This window comes from Sphaerodactylus townsendi, linkage group LG02 (assembly GCF_021028975.2).
Source record: "Sphaerodactylus townsendi isolate TG3544 linkage group LG02, MPM_Stown_v2.3, whole genome shotgun sequence".
In the NCBI taxonomy this organism is placed as follows: domain Eukaryota; kingdom Metazoa; phylum Chordata; class Lepidosauria; order Squamata; family Sphaerodactylidae; genus Sphaerodactylus; species Sphaerodactylus townsendi.
Genome location: NC_059426.1, coordinates 154,486,087 through 154,502,115, shown reverse-complemented (window position 1 = coordinate 154,502,115; position 16,029 = coordinate 154,486,087).

Genomic DNA, 16,029 nt, shown 5'->3' with positions numbered 1-16,029 from the left:
CTGCTCTCAGCAAGGACAGTAGCACGCTGAACCTTACCACATATATACAGTTCAAGAACCAATGCTTACAGCAGTTACATACCATGTGACACTTAACATACAAATTAGGTATACTAGCTGACTCAGCAGGAACACAAAAGCACACAGTCAGGCAGCTGTTGTCAATCTGACAGAAATTTCTATATAAGCCAGTTCAGAAAGAAGCATTGCCCAATGCTGTTTATAACCACATACAGGAAACCAAATACATCTGTCAACAACCAAAAAACAAATAAAGGAGAGGGGTTTGGGAGGGAAAGGGGGTAGGAGTTAACCTAAACTAGGCAGGAAGTCCAGTATGATCTGTACTGATTGATTTTCACAGCAAGAGTTTGGGTGCCATTCCCATATTACAACAGTGTGCTTGTTCACGCTGTCTGGTGTTTGTATTTAAGGAAGAACTGTTGAAAGGATAATCATTTAAGTGTTAAGTATAATACACATCCCAATTCCGGTAACTGCCAGATTTAAATCCATACTCTGACATGAAATTTTCAGGGTGACCTTGGGCCAGTCATAGGGTTGCCAACTCCAGATTGGAAAATTCCTGGAGATTTGGGGGTGGAGCCTGGGGGGGATAGGTTTGGGAATAGGTTTGGGAGGGATGGGGCCACAATGGGGTACAATGACATAGTCCACCTCCAAAGCAGCTATTTTCTCCAAGAAAATTGATTTGAGTCTGGAGAACAGCTATAATCCTGGGTCCCTCTGGGTAGAGGTGAAATCAATAAATAATAAAGAAAGATGAAGATGGGACAGCATATAACAGAATAGTTGGTTAATGAGTGAGAAGGAAAGAAAAAAGCAGGGAAAGGCAAGAGGATTTGGGGCTGCCAGCAGAAGAGAAAAAGGAAATAATGTGGAAAAGGGAATACACGGGGAAATGAAGGGACACCCACTGGACATGGCCCACCCACCCCAGCAGAGGGAGGGGAGGGGAAGGAGGGAGGGAGGGAGAGAAGGGAGTGTGGGGTGGCATGTAAGGGAGGGGGTGGGGAAGGAGGGGTGGCATGTAAAGGAAGGGAGGGAGTGTGGGGTGGCATGCAAGGGAGGGGAGGAAAGGAGAGGGGGGCCGGCATCTGGACATGGTCCACCCACCCTAGTAGAGAAAGGGGGGAACGGGAGGGGTGGCATGCAAGGGAAGGGGACGGAGGGAGGGAGGGAGGGGTGGCATGCAAGGGAAGGGGACGGAGGGAGGGAGGGAGGGGTGGCATGCAAGGGAGTGGGAGGTTCCCTGCTTATTATATTAACTACAGGCCTTCTGCCCTTTTCGTGGTTGACAAAGCAGTACTTATTGGACTTCAGCTCCTTGGTTCTATCCCCACTTTTCTTCCAGTCTTTAGCAACCCTGTGTTCTTCAGCTGATGAATAGCCTACACAAGCAACTACAGAGGAAAGGAGAAAACTACATACCCACATAATTGTAAAAGGTAAGGCAAGTTTGTAAGGCAAGTTTTGATGCCTTGATACAGATAAGTGGACTGCACAGCTGAAGCATGCTCATTAAATTTTGGATATTATACTCACAAAAATCAACCTTACTCAAAGCATTTCAACATGATCCATATTTCTGGCGCTCATACAGGGAAAAATAGCTAGGCAGGTATTTTCTTTCTGGTAGGTGGGCAACTTAATCATCAAGGCAAGTAGAAATTAATTGCCACAATCTCTACTGATCAAAACACAGGATTTAACCAGCCTGCACAAATCCCTTCCTTAAACATATATATCATGATCTGTTTGGGTGGAAATAAACATTTCTTTTTATTTATTTTTTAAAAAAACAAACAGGCCACCTTAACAGGTTTTAATTGGTACACTGACAATCATCTTTTAACCTTGAGAAAAAAAAATACTCTCATTTTACCCACTGCTGTTTTTCCCTATCATAATCTCTCCCATCAACATGAGTGCTTTTAAAAAGTCCAATTCTTTTCTGCCACAGGACATTCAGCAGCTGTCTTAGCCAATGAATCTAATTAACCTGCTGCAGGGAGCTAAGTTATTACAAATGTGAACCTGATTGAAATTAGTAGGTCTTAACTCTTGAGCCCAGTGTGAGAAAATGTGGCTTTGCATACTTAAATGACAAGAAATCTTCAACAAGTCAAAGAGAGATAATAGCCTGAGACGAGGGGAGTTGAGCTGACCATTTACAGAGGACGAACACAACAGTAAATCAGTGTGATGCCAACTGGGGTTGGGACTCTATTTCCAGGTAGTTGCTCTTTAGGCAGAAAACACTTACTGCTATTACATTTTCCCTCCCTTTGCAGAAGATGCTTGAAGCTGATGTCCAAAAGCTTCCGAAATATGGGAGACATTTGGGGATGTGTACATATGTCATGTCACGGTTTATGCCCACATCTCTTCCAGTTGGATGCCTCCAGCAGAAAAGGCAACTGGAATATTGAAACGAAGCTCTAATCTGATTCTGCATGGTAATTTGTCAAGAGCTGACAGGAGAGTTGATGTTGGACGGGAGGAAGCCCACGCTAAATCCCCTGGGTTTTGTTCAGGGTTCCATTCTACTAAGCATTTGTCTGATCTTAGGGGAGCCCTATGCAGAGCCAGGTGATGGTATTCTGCTATGGAACAACAGTCAGGCCCATAATTTGGTCTCTGTACTTTCTATCTAGACATTTAGTAGACTTACTAGAAAATCAGCATGATTGTGATGCTATAGAGTCCTCAATGAATGCAACGTTCACGACTACACAAACAACTAGCGCGCTGCATCAACCGCTATTTTATCAATTGCATTTAGCCCACATAAAGTGAAATACATAAAGTGCAACCAGTGAAAAGTGCAAACAGCATCAGAGCCTAAACTCTTACAATGCTACACATGTAACATCACCATACAATATGTACAAAGTGACTCAATGATGTCTTCTTCTTTACTTGGTCCTATAACTTTGTCCGTAGCAATGCCAGCTCTGGGTTGGGAAATATGAGGGTTGGGAAATATGAGGGTGGGAAATATGAGGGTTGGGAGATTTGAGGGTGGGGCTTGGGGAGGGGTGGGACCTCAGCTGGATATAATACCATAGAGATCATCATCCAAACAAGTCATTTTCTCCAAGCGAAAATGGCCTGACTTGATTTGGGTATCATACTGGGAGGTGTGTTCAATTAGGGAGATGGTCCAGGGGCAAAGAGATAATCATCTCTCCCCAGTGCTATAGTCTTTATTCATATCAGAGCCCTCTCTGCGGCTGTTTTTTTGTGTTGGTTTTTGTGCTACAAAATTGTACGTCTTGGGATTCCTTGATAGATTTCCCACCATTTCAGCCCTGTGACTGGCAGTACTTAATTCCGCCGGTTGACTAGATTCAAACGAAGACTATTTTCAGATGCTGGGGGTAATCACAATGGAACTTCTTAAGTTCTTGGCTATATGTTTGTGATGGAAAGTGCCATTAAGTCACAGCTCATTTATGGCAGTGGTTTGCCATTGTCTGTGTAGCTACAGCCCATTTTTCCACTGGTGAAAAGGTAGGTCACTTTTGACCACCTCAAAAGCTGTGCTCCAGATCATGAGACTGATATGGACAAATGGTGTGAAGGGATTTGCACTAAGAAGGAGTATTGGGCTACATTTAAACAAAAAAGTTGGTTGGATCCAACCCACAGAACTCTTTATAAGTATCTACTGTGAATTTGGGAGCATTCAGGCATCCTGTGCTACTCTATAAAACAGCAAGAGTTCCTCAGATGGAGCCTTTGGAGATCCCTTGGTCCATCTTTTGCCAGGGGCAAGAATGAAGTAGTGTTTTCAACAGCTAGCAAGCACCAGCCATCAAAAGCCACTAAGGCTGACAGAATAAGCCCTTTTTAAACCACAGGAACGTCTAGAGAGGAGGTCCTTTTGCTTATTGAAAATGTTCGTTTGCAGTAATATTTCCAGTGTCAGCAGCTGCCCCTCTTGTGTCCATTTTTATTTTGAATCTAGTACAAAAGAAGGTTCATGGTTCTTTTCCATCCAGAATAGGTTCAAAGGAACTGTGGCATCCCAAGAAGATCTCAAAAGCTAAGCAGGATCAGCCCGAGTTGGTACTTGGATAGGAGGCCACCAGGGAATATCAGGGCTGCTATGTAGAGGAAGGAAATGGCAAACCACCTCTGTTAGTCTCTTGCTTTGAAAACTCCACAAGGGGTGGTGACAGTTCAGCTGGATCTTGATTGGGGTCTCCAAAGGCTCCGAGCAGCGCTTATAAGGGTGGAACAGTATTTCTGTTGGCAGAGGAAGGGAGGATAATTTCTGCCGATATCCTTCTACAACTGTAATCCCCCATTTTGCCCACCACATCATTCTTATTGGTCCTTTGGCCAATAGGAGTTGAATTGGGGGAGGGGCACAAAAACTGCCCTGGAAGAAGAGAGACAAGGAAGTTGACCTGAGCGTGATTTTGCTTGGGCTACTTATGATACATGCTACTAATACTTTGAATATCCCAGTTGTTTTCACTGTTGCCAGCTGGGTTGTTTGATCTATGGTCAGGAAGGGGAAAACATCATTGTTAACAAGGCCGACCGCTCAGCAGACAAGCCATCCTTCGTTTCCCCACCCCCACCCCAGGCTATTTGAAGAATCAGCACGCTGAAGGTTATTTCGTTCCCAGCACAAAAGATTGACCTTGATGTACTGTCTTGTACAATATTTTTAAAAATCCATCACTCGCAAATGAAGTTTAAATCACAAAACCTAATTAGTAAGAAAGACAACAAGCAAGTACTGTCGAGTTGGATGGGGTGGGGAGAGAGATCTTCATGAAGGTGGCCAGAGCTTGCCTGAATAATTTGCTAAGCCACAGTCATGCCTCAAAAATTTAATTATTTCTAATTTCATTTCAAATGTGACAAACAGCAGGGCAATATCTACATTTTTGAAGGGGGGCAAAAGTACCAAAATGACCCCCCCCCATATATTATATACATATTTTCTTAATATACACGTGTATATAAAGAAGATATATAATCAAAAACTCTTTTAAATGATAGAATAAAGTATGTTGACCTATACGAATTGTTAATGAATAACTACCCTTTTATATTATTTTATCCATCCATAATATTTGAATATTCCTGCAACCCTTCTGCATACATAAATACCCAAGTCGAGGAGAAAGTTTTCCAGCTTTTCAGATATATTTTTTAATACAGCACATATAATTTTGACATGGGAAACACCAAACACATCTCAAGCTCCTTTGTAGCCTGATAAAATACAGCCCAAGAAAAGCTTTATCTGATAATTATGCTGCTAGAAGCAAAAATGAGTCAACTGAAGCTACTATACTTTAGACACTGGAAAGACTCCCTGGAAAAGACAATAATGCTAGGAAATGCTGAAGACAGTAGGAAAAGAGGAAGTTCACCATGAGATGGATTGACTCAGTAAAGGACTCAGTAAAGGAAGCCATGCCCCTCAGTTTGCATGACCTGAGGCTGTTAACGAGAGATCATTTGGGAGATCATTGATTCCTAAGTCAGAAGCGACTAGATCAGGGGTTGGCAACCTTTAGCACCCAAAGAGTCATTTGGCCCCACCTCCCCAAGCCCCGTCCCCGCCCCCATCCTCCCCGAGCCCTGCCTTCAGCCATCCTTGTAAACATCCTTGTCCCCTCTCCCTTTCCCAAGGTGTAAAATCATGCTCGTTGGGGAATGCCAAGTCTATTAGATGAAGGGCCTTTGGCAAAGCCAAGCATAACACAGCTCCCAGTTTTAAAGTGTGTGTACGGGGGGGGGGGGGGAGATAAGAGCTCATCCTCTTCTTCGCCCCATTCAATTTCAGGCTGCTCCAATGGTTTAGCAGAGCAGAAGGCAGAGGGGTGGGAAAGAAGGGCGCATCAGACATTCTAAACCATTAGCAGTCACCAGCCCCCCAAACTCTGATATTTAGAACTTGTCCTAAGCTCTCCCCCAAACCCAAAGTTTCACGTGCCCACAGCCTACCACAGCTGCTGTCAACATGTGGTTCTTGAAAGGGACTCCCAAAAAGACATGGAACTGAAATGTCCTGCTGGTGGAAGAGTGTAAGGCAGAGGCGTTCCTCCCATTGGGCAAAGTGGGCAGTTGCCCAGGGCGCAGCCCTGTGGGGGGCGCAAAAACTGCAGGTTCGTTTCTGGGATTTTTTGTATTTTCAGTGTTTTCCATTTGTGGCCTGCAGAGGGCGCAGTTTTTAGGCTAGCAGCACCATGATTTCAGGGATTTTTCAGGAGACTCTCTTGATAATATGACCAGGGTTTGGTGAGGTTTGGTTCAGGGAGTCCAAAGTTATGGACTCCCAAAGGGGGTGCCCAATCCCCCATTGTTTCCAATGGGAGCTAATAGGAGATGAGTCTACACATTTGACTGTCGATAACTTTGGACCCCCTAAACCAAACTTCACCAAACCTGGGAGGTATCATCAGGAGAGTCTCTTACTGATACCACCCAGGTTTTGTGAAGTTTGGTCCAGGGTGTCCAAAGCTATGGACTCCCAAAGGGGGTGCCTCATCATCCATTGTTTCCAATGGGAGCTAACAGAAGATGGGGCTACACCTTTGAGGGTCCATAACTTTGGACCCCCTGAACCAAACTTCACCAAACCTGGGTGGTATCATTACGAGAGTCTCCTAAAAATAAGTTTGGTGCTGCTAGCTTAACAATTGCACCCCTGACAGCAGGTACCCCCTAAATTTCCCCAGATTTTCCTTTTAAAGAGCATGGATTTAAAGAGAGAATCTGAGGTCCCCAGTTTATACATTGAAAGTGATGCTGTTTCAGGGTGGGGGAGAATCCACCCCAAAATAGCATCACTTTCAATGTTGTTTAAACTGGGGACCCCAGATTCTCCTTTTAAGGTGGATTTAAAAGGAGAATCTGGGCTCCCTAGTTTAAACACCATTGAAAATGATGCTGTCTGGGGATGGATTCCAGCATCACTTGTTTAAACTAGGGAGCCCAGATTCTCCTTTTAAATCCACCTTAAGGGAGAATCTGGGGTTCCCAGTTTAAATAACATTGAAAGTGATGTTGTTTCCCCCAATTTGGGGGGGGGGGACTGGATACAACACCATAAAATGTTTTCATAGCAGTAATAAAGCATTTTGAAAATGTTTTCAAAAAAATATTTCTGCTGTGTGGCATGGCCCATTGCTGTGTTCAGATTTGTGAGTTGGGGGATGTTCTATAATGTGGTGACTTTGAAACAACCTGGTGGAAAAAATCATTGTTTGGTCACGGTGGGGGAGGGTGGCCGCCCATGGGGGGGAATCAAACTCAGGTTTTGCCCAGGGCTCCAGTTTGTCTAGGTACGCCTCTGGTGTAAGGTGCCTCAGTCGGGCGAAGGAGAGAGATTAGCAAGTCCAAGGAAGGTTACCTGAGGTCTATATCTCCTGCTGCATAGAACTTGACATCTTTGAACATTTCCTCAGGAGACTTTAAGCCCACCTCTGTTTTCTTCACCATACTATTGCCCAACTAATAGCCACAGCTTCTGCCCAACCAAAGCTGCAATTCCCCTTTGAGGTCCAGGGCAGTGGTGGGATTCAAATAATTAAACAACTGGTTGTTTACAAGCACCATTTTAACTACCGGTTCTGCCGAAGTGGTGCGAACCTGCTGAATCCTACCACTGGTCCAGGGTCTCCCACTCTCTTTCCTCCTCCCTAGCAGTGGCCTAATCTGGGGAATGGGGCACACACAGAACAAGCCATCTCTTCCAAGCAATTGAGTCTCCCCCACCTCCTAGCAACAGCATGGAGGTGGAAATTGGGGGGCATGCTGCAGAATGAGCCATCTCTTCAGTGTAACTGAGTCACCCCCCCATCTTCTAGCAACAGCCTAATAGCATGCACGCTGCAGAACGAGCTATCTCTGCTGGGCAATTGAGCCTCCCCAACCATCTGCCAGGACCCTCTCTCTGCGCACCACTGGGGCACCTGCCCCCCCTCACCACCCCTAGATCCACCCCTGACAAAATGGGGCAGGGTAATGAACAAAGCAATATCGGTGTTTGCTCAGATCTTGAGAGGGACCATCCATCTCAAATTTGCCAGTAATGGCTGAGCCACTGTGCTTTCCTTCCAAAGCATTTAATAGTGCACAGCAATATAAAACAAAACAAGCTGTACTAGAGAGGGGACTGACTCAGCGGTTCCATCACCCTGTGCTTGGTCTATCAAGAAACAGATAAATTGGAGCTTCCCTGCTGCCCAACCAAGTGGTGATTGTATTAAATTATTTAATGCTGTCTTTTTTGGTGCTTCAGGCTTGATTACGCTCAGATTCTTACTTATAACAAGCAGCCCTGCAGTCACTGAAATTGCTGTTGTTCCTTCGAAAGCTGAGGGGAGGCCACTTCATGCTATGGTGGGAGGCAGGCATCCTCCATTTAATCAGGAAAAAAAACTTGGTTACTCTCTTTTGTGGATGTAGAATAAAAGCAGAGGGATGCTAAGTGAGGTTTTTAAAGCTCTTTTGGCCTTACCTTTGTCACATCTCATCCAACTTCCTGAGACTGCTGTCTTCCCCATAGGAAGAATGTTAGGCTGGTATGTATGTTAAAGTCTCCTACAGGATGAAGAACATCCATAAACACTTGAGATTGCAACAATGGCCTAGGGCCACAAACATATGCAAGTGTTATCAAATCACAACCACTCATGGCAACCCCAGCAAGGGACATTTAAGACGACCAAGAAGCAGAAATGGTTTGCCATTGCTTTCCTCAGCATAGTCTTTGGTGGTGGTACCCCCCCCCCCCCCGCATTGCTAGTATCGACCTTGAGATATAATTAGATCTGGCTATACCAAACCATTCCACATCCAAGGCCCAGTGATAAAAGAGTTTAAAATTCACTGCTTCCCAAATAATGGTTCTGATCTAAACTGGCCTCCTACATGCTGCTATTTACAGTTTTAATAACAGTAGGAGGCTTGTTCAACTTGGCTTTCAAGGCATAACCACAGCATGTTCTTCCCAGGACAATCCAAGGTCCTGTCCAATGGAAGCTTACATTCTCAGGTATATGGGGACCAGTTTGGATTGTGTTTTTGGTACAGAGGGAGAGGGGGCTTGCGCCTTTCCCATCATGCTGCTTGGCTATTGTGTGGATAGTGGTAGACTAGATGGGCCCGAGTCTGATCCAGCATGGCTTTTCTTATGTTCTTATGCTATCTTCCTGACCTGAATCAGCTCCAGGGGGCAGCTTTCCCATTGGGGGGAATTACACAATGGACTAAACACATAACAGATGTTTCTCCAGTACCACAGAGGTTTCCCCAGTAAGGCAAATAGAATTTGGAGTGGGGAAACAAATCTGATTCACTCGATAAGAGTCCGTTGGTCAAGTGGAGGAATGGGGAATCAAACCCATTTCTCCAGATTAGAGTCCACCACTCTTAACCACTACACCACTCTGGCCCTACAATTAGAACCCCAAGAAAACAGTTCTAACCATTGCGGCCTGTCGCCTGGAGTTTGTGAAGACTTCCCATAGCTCAACAGCAGGGTCTTTTCCGTCAAACAATAGATGTCCGTTTAGTTTACTGTGTTGCCCAGTTTGTTGGAATTGAATTCCTTTTTTGCAAGAGAAATGCACTGGATGAATTTGGCCCATTGGAGGGGACGCTGGCCTGGGGTCACCAGAAATAATAGATCATTGTATGCAAGAATGAATTATGTAATTGAACTTAGAGATACTACTAGTTGCAAGGTGTAAATCACTGCCATACCTGTGTGTTTAACTATGGGAACCTATTTTGCATTATTGTACTAACTGAAGGGTTTTTAGTTAAAAAAAAAGTTTGTCTTACAAGTTTTATTCCTTCTGTAGCCCAATAGAACTCACACAGGCAAAAGATATTGGTGCAGCTTTGGAATCAGATAAATTGGTAGATCCAGGCAGACAACTTGACTGATAAAGTTTATGTGCAGAGCAATAACCCCTCTAATTGTTCCCCACCACTGTGCAGAACTTCCAAAACACTGAGCGGAACTGAGCCATCTAGGGGAGTTCTCACTGCTGGGTGACCCCTTCTCTGAGTTTACCAATGCAGCGACTGTGCGGCCATGCACCTGTGTGGTTACAGGGAACATTGGTGCAGAGTGAAACCTTTTTTTTTCTCCTAGGCATTTTAAATTTAAAAGCTGTTGCATTTTGTACTGTTTGATTGGCCAGTGTTTTATTGTTGCTTCAGCTGTTTCGGGAGCAACATCTCAGCTTGAGCGCCTTCCAGGTAGAAAGGCAATTAATACGCAAAGGAATGACTGGTTAGCCCGGTGTTCAGATCTCTAAAAAGCACAGGCAATACTGGGTATCTTTACGGTCTAAAATGGTATTTAAACGGCTCCCATCAAAGCTGACAAACCGTGACGGCGAGTTTGACAGACATAATGGAACACAAGGTCAATTCTTTCCATGTATAATTCAGCAGCTGGGCCAACAAAACGGTTATGGTTTTTTAATATTTTAGTAACTTTCAAAAGAATTGCTACTTCCTCCCCCCCTTTACACGCTACATTAAAAATGTACAGGTAATCTTGTAGGTTTGGAGGGTTGGTTTATATCATGATCCTACCATTTTCATGTTGACTCAGATTTCTTGCAGAAATACTGAAGACCTCTATGCAGTCATTCCCACTAGGCGCATGCCACTGTGCTGTGAATGCAGTTCTCTGCTCGCAGGAGGACTGTCCATAAGGATCACGGGGTTTAGAAGCATGTCTTATGGTTGCTGGCTGACCATACGTCTATGGCTACGAATAGGCAGCTGGCGTTTCCTCAAAGGGACCTGACTATCAGTCAATGGATTCCAGCTAATTCTAGAATTGTACACTTGCCCCTCTTCCCAAATGAAGGGAAGAAGAATCGGCATGGGTGGGATCCAGAACACTGTTCTACCCAATCTCACCCAGTTCCCCCACCACAAATGGCTTTTGCTCATGCATGCAGAGGCGTAGCAAGGGGGGAAAGCACCTGGTACACTGGTGAGTCCTCTGCCCCTGCCACGGCAACGTCCGCCCCCACCCCGGAACGCCCCCACCCCGCCCCAGAATGCCCTTACCATGCCCCCACAGGGGCGCATGCTTGGTGTGTCATGCACCCCCCTCTGTACCCTTGGAGCTACACCTCTGCATGCATGTCCTATGATCCGTGCATCTCTTGTTCTTTTTTCACCAGTGGAAAAACTGGTTTAACTCAGCCCAATCTGAGTGAAGAACAACCTGTGTGAAGAACAACCTGAAGTCAGAGAGAGACAAGAACATCCATGCACTGGCTGACATACCTTGTGGCTCAGGATCTCTCTCTCTCTTTGTGGGGATCTGATATAGGCTAGCAGATTTTCTGCCCTGCAGGGTCATCCTTTCTTGTTCATTCCTTTGATATTTGTCAGTAAAATACCTTACAAAACTTAACTGCTGTCTCTCATCCTCTCCCATCCAAAGGAAACAAAACTTCTCATGGTAACCCAGGAGTCCCCTAAGTGCAGACTGTATAAAAGGGGAAAGAAATAACTTTTCCGAACCTATAATAGTCTAAAACTATGATATAAATGGCCCATAATTTCATGAAGTACGTAATTGAGTGAAATGTTTATGTTGCTTAGATTGCTGGATATAAGGAAGTCCTGAATAAATTCTGATAATGGATCCAATGTTCAGTTTTAGTTATGTTCATTAGTGTCAAGCTCATAGGTAATTGAGCTCATTATATCTTCCAAGCATGCTCGGTCTGAACAAAATAGATATGAAAGGGAGCAGAGAAATTTGCAAGACTTCAGCCTGATGGTAGCAAGTATACATTTCTTTGCTTTTAAAGAGTGGGTGCACAGTTTAGTTTGGGTCCTCTAAATCACGAGTCTTCAAGCTCTTTCAGCTTCAGGACCCAACTTTAAACCCATTCTCCAGCAGGGAACTATATTTTTAACCATATAGGTCCATCTTTTCTCTCTCTCTCTCTCTCTCTCTCTCTCTCTCTCTCTCTCTCTCTCTCTCTCTCTCTCTCTCTCTCTGTTGGATCCAAAGATGCCCTTCCATTTGTGGAGGGGCTTTCAATTAATGGAAGAACTCCTTTACTGAATGGCCACTGATATATCTACAGAAAATGGAGGCCAGAGCAAGAACTGATTTAGTGCCCCCCCCAAGCATCCAGCTGGTAAGGGGGTCTACATGACTGCCTCGCCCTTCCCCTACCCCTACAAGGAGGAGAATCAGAGCCTCCCCTCCCCATTCCCTTAGCCCCCACTCACTGGCAGTAGTTCTGCCCAGGAGAGAAAGAAAGGGGGGAGAAGGAGAAAGAGAGACAGAAACAGAAGGGGGAGAGAGGGGGAGGGAGAAAGAGAGACATAAAAAGAGGGGGGGAAAGGGAGGGAAAAAGAGAGGCAGAAAAAAGGGAGAGAGATTGGGAGAAAAGGAGATAGAAAAAGGGGAGAGAGGCAGTGGAGAAAGAAAGAAAGAAAGAAAGAAAGAAAGAAAGAAAGAAAGAAAGAAAGAAAGAAAGAAAGAAAGAAAGAAAGAAAGAAGAAAGAAAGAAAGAAAAGAAAGAAAGAAAGAAAGAAAGAAAGAAAGAAAGAAAGAAAGAAAGAAAGAAAGAAAGAAAGAAAGAAAGAAAGAAAGAAAGAAAGAAAGAAAGAAAGAAAATGAAGGAGAAAGAAAGAAGAGAGGGGGAGAGAGAAGGAAGGAGAAAGAGAGAGAAGGAGAGAGAAAGCCAACCACTTGTATAATAGGGGAAGTCTCCACCATCCACCCCTGGCCCACTTGCCTCGCAAAGAGGAGGAGCAGGAGGAGGAGGAAGGGGCCTGCAGGTTCTGGAGGGGCTGTTGTGCTGTGCTTGTCTGCCTGCAACTCTGATGGACCAGGCAGGCAGGCAGGCAGGCAGCAGGGCCTGCTTAAGCTTGCATTCTCTGGCTGCAGCGGGGCCTGCCCCTGGCCCAGCCCCTGCTTGCCCTTCTGGCCTGCAGGGGGAGGAGGTGGCCAAATGGTGCCTGAGTCATGAGGTCCCTTCCTTCTGCTCTCCAAGATATGCCCCCGTGAATGGCTTTCTGTTTGATGGTGGACTACTTATGTGAACAAAAAACTTCTTTTAAAAAGAGAGTCAGGGAGTACAATCCAGAAAATGAAGCAGCATTTCTGTATGGACATTTAAAGAGATTTGTCTTCTTGATGCAGACTCAGCTGTTACCTGAAGTGGTCTGTCTCCTGATTTTAGTGGGGAAGACACTGCTTATGAGACACTGCAAGAGGTGGCAGCTCGAGAACTATAATCTATATTTACAGGGATAATCCTAGGTGAAGACTCTTAAGTGAGCAGGCCATTGTAAAATTGAGTTTTATTAATAAAATAATGAAAAGGAAGGAATATATTGTCAAGCATTGAACATACAAACAAATGGCATACAAGAGCTAAGAAAGAAAGGGAGGAAGTTGGATATAGTTTGAGGTATGGGTGATAGTTACCAGTCTTGTAAAGGAAGAGTCCAATGAAAGCAGCAGCTGAACGCAAAATGGAGCTTATATGAATTTGAGATGTATGCAGGGATCCAAAACACAGAGATACTGCGAATGGTCACAGGACTAATATTTATAGTCAGAAATGTGTTTTGAGGCAGTATACGGTAAATTGGCAGGAAGGCCAAAGAAAAATAATTGCTTGCTTTTCTAGGGGTCCAACAATTAGACAGAAGAGGCTTGATGAGCCTTCAAGACCCAAGAGAATGCCTGGACTATTTTCCAGATTATGGGTTAATGATTGTGATGGGTGTAAATTTTTCACCTGAATCCTGAGTAATTGCTGATAGAATAAAAAATGGTTGGCTTGGAGCACTGATTAAATCACTTTAGGATGAGACAGTGGAGATAGCTAGTCCTATTGTTCAACCAGTCACACTTTGGGCTATGAGAAAAGTACAGCTTTCAACCTCTCTCCCCCACTCCCATCCTTTGACCCACAAAATAGAAACCCAAAGTCTCTGGGAAAACTCCATTTTGTGTGGAGCAGTGTCTTGTTCTCATGTCAGTTACTGTTTCCCCGTGTCACTTATGGCCTCTATTGCGTGGCCGGGGTTTTGGAGCTTACACAACAACCCCCATACAAAGTGTGGCCCCATTTTCCCCACCCGTCCATTTCAGCATGCATATAAGAGCACACTGAGGTACTATAATCAGAACATCACGGAACAAATAATGTATATTCATGCCTCCCAGATCCCCTCCAGCCTTTTCTTTCTGTGTGATTCAAAGTACTTGAGATCCAGCATTCAGCTAGTTTGCATAGGATGAATTGGGCAGACAACAGATTGGGGATAATGGACAGTATTACACAGATCTCCCATTCCTCTACTGTGCTGATGTACCCATTTAGTACCAAACAGTGTAGCAAATTCTGTTATCTGTTTGGAACTAGGCCAACTATGTCTGGAAACAAGAGCATGGATCATAACCTTTCATTACTGGATAAGAATTCAGGTCCATTCTCCATCTACAAATCTCCTGTTTCATATGCTTGGTGACTCCTATGCTTCAAGTTGGTCAAAACTCATTTTGTGTAAACTGTTCCATTTAGGTCTAGACATCAACATTCTAGTGAGCTCTGATGCAAAATATGTCCAAAGAACTATCCTAATGAGACTTGAAGATCAAGAGAAACACACTTTGGAAGCTGGCACTCAAAAAGCGTATTTACCCTACCCTATTTCTAAACCCAGGTCATATAAAGCACAAAAAGTCATATTTTACTTCTTTAGACCTCTCCTTGACCAGAAGGGCATTTATGTTGGCACATTTTAACTGTTTTCCATCTAATGTTACATATTCCAGCACATGAATGACTATGTGAGGTTTTGGGGGGAGGGGTAACAACACCCTAGACCAGGGGTCTTCAAACTATGGCCCTCCAGATGTTCAGGAACTACAATTCCCATCAGCCCTGCTACTTGGCCATGCTGGCAGAGGCTGATGGGAATTGTAGTTCCTGAACATCTGGAGGGCCATAGTTTGAAGACCTCTGCCCTAGACACTTTTATCCATCTTCTTTTTAAGTGCAAGAGGTTCTCTCATCAACGCCTTTCACTGAAAGGCCATCTTACTAGGCAAGACTTCAACTTATTTAAAGGAGATAAATTATTAACTTTTCTTTTATGTGATATGGACTCAGAAACAACCAAAATGGTGGCAATCATTTCAGCCAGAGTGATCACTCAAATTAACTCTGTTAATGCACATACTTCTACACCCTAGTCTGCTGAACTAAAATTATACTGATAGTTCCCATTTGAGAAGGGGAGTCAAAGAAAGCTACGTAATATGTTTATTGTGAATTTAAATGCCAATAAAAGTAACTTGATAAAATTCTCCCATTTCTGGACTGTTAAAGAGAACAGATAAGCAGAGCCTCTTGGTGGTCAGGGGACATTCCTGAAGAAAATGTGCTGTGGTATGGGTAGATTGTATTGGAGGAGGAGGAGGAGGAGGAGGTAGTTTGGCTCAGATTTTCTTTCCTCCTTGCAGTCTCTTGTATTGTGGTTCAATTTGTTCCAGTCACAACAATATAAATAGAACATCATACATAGATGTAAATACAAATAATTTCTCATGTCAAGTATTATTTACATAAATTTGCAGATTAACAATTAATTTTTTAGCATAGGTCAGACATTTAGGATTACAAGTTGTCAAATTACTTAATTCATATTTCCCCCCCTCAATTCACAAATCCCACCAAGGGAAAAATATGAATTAAGGAATATGCTAATAGGTGCCCTTTGTCAGGCCTGGTGCCAACGTCACACCTGCACTATGTATCTTAATGGGCCTTTCTGTCTTAATTGCTGTGTTTATAACTTAGCGAAATATGTCTCCCTCGGTCCTGCCCATCCTTGCCCCCAACTACATCTAACCCACCCCATAATGCCTGTGCAAGGTGATAATGGGGCAAAGTCTACTACTCCCTGTGAGTCCCTTCCTAAGGAACGTTTTTAACTATATATCAGCGATTCCCAACC